Consider the following 7,936-nt stretch of genomic DNA (forward strand, 5'->3'; position numbering starts at 1 on the left):
AATAATGTTCTACTCACGTCTTCCAGCTGCTGCAGTCTGGTGGGAACTTCAAAGCTTGCCTAATATATGCAATTTTCTCTTAAGAACAACAAAAAGCTTCTAGTGGAGAGAGTGCCTGTCTCAGCTGTGCTGACCCACATTCAGCTCTGAACTCTGCTAAAGGGATTCCAGCTTCTTTCTAAGATGCTGTCACAACTGTTGGGGTGTGGGGCTGTTCTGAGGTATCAAGTGTGTTGCAGGAGATAATGATCAGCTCCCCAACGGGTTCACTCCCATACTCAAATAAGAAAAAATTATTAGGCTTGTATAATTAGGCCCTGGGATGCACCTGGTGAGCAGGAGAGGCATGAAGGTAAGTGAGAATGATACAGGAGTCTGATCTTATCAGCACCTGATTTGCTATTTTTCTAATACTGTTCTTCCCCAGTGTTTGGATTTTCCGTTTTCATCTCTTAGTCTTCCTATTTGTTTAGCTCTAGGAATTTAACTGATGAAGGAAAAAAGTGAAAGTGAATGGGAGTGGAGAATAGAAAACCCAGTCTATTCCAGTTGCTCAGATTGTACATTTTATACCATAATGAGATAATGTCATGTTGTGAAGCTTCGGTATAAAACCCTGCGAAATCACGTCAGTTTGAGTTTATTCCAGGGCTTAAAGCTTGGCAGGTGTCACCACGTTAAACTGGTCTAGCTTGCCAATATACAGGCATTCAGATATGTACACCAAACAGTTTTGGACAGATAGTGCTGGAGAATTATTCCCTGTTCTTGCGTGGAAATGGTGATAAGGAGGCTCAAACTCCCAGCTCGTGCTGTGTGGCTCAGGGTGGAGCTGAGCAGACTGCCAGGGTGGCTGCTCTTTGTGCCTGCCAGATGTGAGACTGGGAGCAGCTGTTTGGAGAAGGGTCCATCCTCCAGGAGAAGTGTCCATCCCCCAGGAGAAGTGTCCATCCCCCAAGAGAAGGGTCCATCCCCCAGGAGAAGTGTCCATCCCCCAGGAGAAGGGTCCACTCTCCAGGACAGGGAGGGGAAGCCCAGCCCTGACCCAGGTGAGCCTTTCAGCCTGGGCTGGGCTGCCTGTGAGGAGGAGGGAGGTGCAGCTGGCTGGATTTTGCTCTGCTGCAGGACGTGTCCAGCAGCCTCGGACGCTGCCGGTCATGGGAGCATCGGTCAGTGCTTGGAAACCTGTCTGCCAGGACTGGCCCAACTCCAACACTGCTTTCACAGGGGCTAATTAGGAGCCACCAGATTAAATTCCCTGTGACTTTATTAGTATCTCTAAGCCAATGGCCTGCAGGCAAACCCCCTGTGAGTAAATCAGAGAAGTAACCATTTGTTGATGTTTCTGTCTGTCAGCCCCAGACATGGGCCCGTGTCCTGCTGGTTATGTGGCTCTGTCACATGCACTTACACCACTGCACATAGTTCAGATTGTTACAAATGCCTTTATCCATTCCCATTGACATTTTAAACAAACGGTGATATATTTAGTACAATAATTACAGTTATTTGATTACCTTTCTTTTAGCCTGAAGTAGAAGGCAACTGACAGATGTGAATACCTCCGAGACCAATACTCTGTAATAAACTAACATTATTTATTACAAGATGCATTTTATTAATAGGAATTGGCAGTAATTAATTCAGTAAAGTTGATGTTACTAATAATTACATGTAATTCATGAAATATTTATGAAAGAAAAGTGTGTATAAAAATGACGCAGAGGTCATTTAGCTAATTAGTTAATAAATGTCACCAACATTTCTAGGGAGTCTCTCTAATTCTGAACAGTTTCAGCTTTTTCATAGGGAAGTATTTTTTGAAACACTGTTTTTGTGCATGACATCCTGAGATGGAAGTCAACATTTCTGGTTATTGTTTTGAGCCAATGTATGTGCTGTTTCCTTTGCTAATCCACTTTGGCCTCTTTCCTTGTTCATAGTGAAAGATCCTAATTAGAGATAGCACGAGCTCAATCTAATTTAGGTTATCAGTGAGTTGCGGTGTCTCCCAGTTTAAGGATATATGAATATATCTCTGTCTTTTTAACTTGATTCCACTGACTTTCCATGCAATCAAATAACCATCATCCAAATTAATAGCTGACATCTGAACTGGAAAAATCTTAATGTCATTTCTGCCCGGATTGAATCCAATGGCAGAAGAGCCCATTGGCCTTCTGAGCTGCAGGATCAGACCCTGGGCTGCTCCATGGTCATGGCTGGAACAGTGATACTGCACTGGTTTTTGGGAGACTTTGCCATGGGATGTGCTGGTGATATTTGCAGGGGAAGGTGCAGAAAGAGGTTCTCTTGTCAAACAGGGTGTCCTGACTAAGACAGGCTGTGGAGAACCTCACCTGTTTCAGACTGTGTTTGGTTAGTGCTGGTTTTTCAGGGATGTTCAGACAGCATTTGAAGCATTATGAGTCAGAGAATCCACATCTTCTTGTCATCTTCGAACCTGGGTGGATCTGGCTTCAGTTTCTTGCTGCAAGTCTTTATCACACAAATTACTGGGCTCAAGGAAGAGTTTTGCTGTATGAAATTCCATGTTGCTTTCTGAAGAAAGGCAGATTGGTGATCTAGTCATGTTCTTGTCCGTGAGTCTGTGAGAGCCACCTTTGCACTTCCCTCATTCTGGCATTGCTCTCTGTTCAGTCATAGAACAACCTCCAGCACTCTGCCTTTTGGCAGAGGAGGGAATTGCTCAAGACTTCAGGGATGCGGAGGTGAAGAGAGTGTTGTGCTCACTGCCCTAAATCCAGGAGTGAGGAGTGGTGACCAAGGGCTGATGTCACTTCTACACACTGCTCTGTGGGTGGGTTAAATGGCTCTGGAGCAACTCTGAGCAGGGAGATGGACACACGGCTTCCCTAGATCAGGGAGGGATGTCTTGTAGTTGAGTCTTCCCTGAATATCTGTTCTCTGTCTTGGTGTTGCTGCACTGACGAGGAACTCAGCCAACCATTGCCAGGAGGTCCTTAAAAGCAAACCTGTGTGTGGAGCCACAGTTCCTCTTGTCTTGTGAGTGGGAAACTGCTGAGCACTGAGGAGACTTTGGTTCTGGGAGCTCATTCCTCAAGTTTGCCATTCGCAACAACAAAATATGCCTTGGACCACCTGTCTATTAAGTGCCAGGCTCAGGCACTACCAAATGCCATCATTTTGTACACTAATAAACTGCTATATACAGAATTACACACTGGTTATCTCGGGTCCACTTTCTTTACCACGAACAAGCATGAATGTATAAACAATATAAAAAATAAATGTATAAATAACATCAAAACAATAACATGGCCCCCATGAGTTATGCATTGGAGCAGAATGATTGTATTTAGCAATGAGAGAGGTGTTCTTAACCTCGTGGTCCCTACTGAGGTGCCCCTGTCCCTGGCTGAAGGCATTCCCTATGGAAAACACATGCCTGTGTGGTGTAGAAGAGGATAAGCCAGAGCCATATCAATCTCTGGGTCTTCCCCTACTAAATCCATCTCAGCTCATTAGTAAATGACCAGGTTTGGCCTTGCGTTACTATAAAGCCTAAGTGAATAGGGAAACAATTTTCTGAGATTATTTGAATTGCCTGCCTTGGAAAATAAAAATGAAAAAGCTCTTGTTATTTTCAATTAATAAACAGACTCTCAGGAAGAAATGAGCTTCAGCAGCAAGCAGAAGGAATGGCAAAACAAGGGAAGGGAAATATGCACAGGAGGGGTTGTTGTACAGGATATGTAGAAACCCACAGCCCCTCTCCCTGCTCTGTGAACCCTCGGAGCCTTTACTCAGCTCAAACTGTCCTCCTGATGGGCAATTGCCCTGGGAAAAAAACAGAGAAATCTTGAATTGCCTTGAATACGCTTCCTAACAGGCAACTGGTCCTGATAGAACAATTTGAAACTCTCTGTCTCCTTATCTTCTGTCGACATCATTTTTCAGAAGGGGCAACAGGACCAAATTAAATCGTTGTGCTGCAGACAGTCTGTCTGATTGCCTTGTGGCTGTTGCCCATTTTGAAGATTTCCTTGAGCAGTTTAAAACTAAGACAAGAGGAAAGTTCATGTATGCTTATGCACACATATGCACACAACCCCACTTACTCAATTATGAGGTGCATTTACAGCCTAAGAAATTCAGACTCCAGTTGTTCTATGCCATGGCCAGTTCTTGATGGTTGAAAATGTCAGGAAGCCCCCTCTTCCCCACAATTTTTTTTTTCCCCAAATCCAGACTAGGTTCTTGAAAGAAAGAAAAGAATAAGAGGTATATAAATTAGTTTAATCCAAATATTATTTGTGGAAATGAGCACAGGGAAGTGTGAGTGGCTGTGCTTGTATCTGATTTGTTGTGTTCACTTAAGGCAGGAGCAAAAGGCTTGGTTGTCTTTTGTCTCTGGTCTTGTCTCTCTTTTTGAGTCTTCTCATGTCTGAAGCCCAGCTTGTCCGCAGAAGGTTTGATTTTTGGCTGAGATGCAGCTGCTAGGGCTGAACAGACATGGTGAGCACGGTGGAAAGGGAAGAGGCTGGGAAATGAGATGTGCTGCAAGCAGCAAATGGATTTGGAGAACCTGATTGCTGTATAACAAAAGAAGCCTCTGGGATATATTTCACTTACTGGTGGGCAGGAGAGAGCTGTGTTCTTGGGACATCTTTCTAAGGGCTGCAATGCACAGTCATCGCCTTTGGAATGTGTCCAAGTGCCGCTCAGAATCCCGATGGCTCTGGGAGGCATTAAATCAAGGTGGGTGTCACTTTACATCTCATTGAGAATGCTCCTCCTGCAGCACGGGGCTGCGCGGAGCATTCCTGGTCAAGCAGAGACTTCTGCCTCAGGGAGAGGTTTCATCCTTAGGAAGAAAGGAGGAAAACCTTCTCTCCTCCCCTACTCTGTGGGTTCTTGGGTGTATCACCAACTAATGCCCCAAAATCTCTTCCTCGAGAACTCCGTGTTGTGCTCAAGGGATCCAAGTCACATCCCCTTGTGTGTCTCTGTACCGAGGACATGAACATGGAAAGGGATGAGCTGTGTCTTCAGGATGAAGCAATTCCCCATGGATAGAGCAGTTTCAGTCAGCAATTAATGCTGCTGGCTCCTACTTCAGATCCTGAGCTTCTGTAATTGCCCCATCTCCACGGACTCCAGGACAATGCTCTCTCTGCATTCCTGCTCAAGTCTTGCTTCTCTGCTTCTTTTGTCTCAGAAAGTCACAAACCAGCAGGTGAAATCCTCCCAGCTAACTCTATAGAGACAGTATAAATACCTGGGGAAGGAATATTTCATAATTTCTATATTGGGAGCTAACTTGACCTAGTATTTATTCTTGAATTAATATAACCCACAGGTGTTATCAGTAAAGAAGCAAACGTGAAAGACTGGTAATTTCTTTTTCAACAGCAAATTAATATCTGACAAATGTATTATTTGCATGTTATTAAATGTGCAGATAATCTATATATATTAAAAAAAAAGAGAAAAAAATAATGGTTTCTAAAAGGAAAGACAGCACAGACAGGGCTCTTCACCATCTCAGACAAAATTTTGCTCTTCCTGAGGATCCAGCCCCTGTTTTTGTGTTGCTGTCTCATGCCTGCCCAGCCAAGGTCCCAACACTGAGTATTCACAGGCAAAGAAGGCATGGTGAAATTTAAAAAAGACTGAGGGAAGTCAGAACAACAAAACCATGCTCTTCTCTAGGAAAACTTGGTGAAAACCCTAGAAGGTGTTAAATTGATTGAATCCTTGCCATGTTTTATTTGGCTGCTGTTGGTTTTGGCATAAGAAATGAGTTCTGCTATTTTAGCCAGCATTTCTGAACATAGTCTTGAACAGAGGTGTTTTTAGAGATGATTTTAGAAAAAGCTGCTTTAAAAAGACAAAAGCTCTCCTGTACAGTAGAATAGAAGCTTTTCTAAAGCCCTTTCCCCCTCTCCTTCTTCTTGAAAACACATTTGTAACCATTAGTTGGGTGTCACGTTTCCTGATGGGGGTATTTTCTCCCTTTGCATCCCCTCCTAGGGGGGTGAGGGCTGCTGCCTCTCCAGCCCTGCTGCTCATGAATCATGTCAGTCCAGAGGGCTCCAGGATTTGCAACTCCCTCCCTGCTGCAAATTTTTGGAGAGGTTTCCAATCTAGGGAAGGATCCATTCATTGATGGCACCATTAGATTAGGAACTAATTAGAAGTACTTAGAACCAGAGGTCCTGTGTTGTGTTTTACTCAGAAAGCAATTTATCTTTTCACTGTTCTAATGCCATAATGTAATAAGGAATAGTCCAAAACTTGCAGAAATAGCAGAAGCCCAGATAAGCCAAGCCGCTATAGCAGAAGAGATACTTTCTTCTAATATCCCCTGCTAATACAAGTTCAATAAAAGTTATGACACTGGAAACTTCATTCATTCCCTTTTAAATATGTGAATTCTGTGTGTACTAAGCTTGCTGCTTAAGGATGCTTAATGAAAACTGATTAAAATTTGAAACATGCAAAAATATTTTCCCCAGAGACCAATTTCCTGTTGGAATCATTAACTTTGATAGTGAAGCATTCAGTCTCATAGAACCCTACAAACAAAAGGTGAAAAATATTTAGTAAGATACTAGAAGAAAGAACAAGATCAGGAAGGTGGCGAGTTGTGGATTTGGGTTTTCTGTCATTGAAGCCAAATAATTTATGGAGATTTTCCTTTTTTAACTCCCATTTCTTTTCTACAAGCCCAGTTCTGTGAATGTGTGTGCTCAGAGCAACGCCCTGTGTCTCAGGCTGTTTGTGTTGATGGCAGTGACATCTGCATTTGTAGATGACCTTTCATTTGCTGCCGTTTTCATTCCAGAATGTGTAAGTAAAAATCAGATTTCCTATGAAATATGTGGTGTACAGAGATGTTCTTTGGTACATTTCCAGAGCACTGGGTTCCTACCTGTTTCTAACCAGAAAGGTGAATGTTTATATTTCCCTTCCTGCTTGTTTAAATATTTAATTACCATGATCGTGTAGCCTAACTGAATAGAGAACAATTTTCTGTGATTATTTGAACTGCCTGCTTTGTCATCTCCACCTTTAAAACTACAAAATGCTAAACCCAAGTTTGGGTTAATGAAAGCTCTCTTGTAGTTGTTAAACATTTTGCTGCTGAACTATTTGGTGATAGTTTTTCTTGGGGAAAAGCACCCTTCCTTTTGAGCAGTCAGATGGGCATTCATTGTGCTCTATGTGGACTTTTAATGGCTCTTCCCATGCCTTGCATTTGTCAATATTGGCTGTCACTGCTGTTGTGTAGTTTATCTCCTTAGTAGACTTCTTTGAGATTTCTCTGAACTTCATCAGTGCAAATCACTTTCTAAGCCATGACAATATTTTGCTCCTCGCCTCCCATAGTGTTTTACAACAACCTCTTAGTGCTTTGGAGACAAGTTTGTTGTCAAAAGCCATGAGCTGAGTTTTTGTCTTGCTTCCTTCAAGCTCTTAATATTATGTAGAAACAGCAGGCTCTCTAAAGGAAAGTTTTGTGATTTTTTTATAATTCCTTTTGGATGTGAGAAGGTCTTACACTGATGGTTTAGCACTACTGGACAACTACACAATGCATGTTTGGGTGTTCAAAAAATCATGGAATTGTTTAGGTTGAAAGACCTCTGAGACCACTGAGTCCAACCATTAACCCAGCACTGCCAAGGCCACCACTAACCCATGTCCCCAAGTGCCACATCCACATGTTTATTCAACTCTTCCACGGTTGGTGACCCCACCACTGCTCTGGGCAGGCTTTTGCAGTGCTTGACAACAGTTTCTGTGAAGAAATTTTCCTAATATCCAACCTGAAACTCCCTTGTGCAACCATTTCCTTTCCTCCTGTCCCCTGCGAGCAGAGCCCGACCCCCCCGGCTGCCCCCTCCTGTCAGGGACTTGTGCAGAGCCACAAGGTCCCCCCTGAGCC

This window comes from Coloeus monedula, assembly GCF_965178545.1.
Source record: "Coloeus monedula genome assembly, chromosome: 8".
Lineage (NCBI taxonomy): Eukaryota > Metazoa > Chordata > Aves > Passeriformes > Corvidae > Coloeus > Coloeus monedula.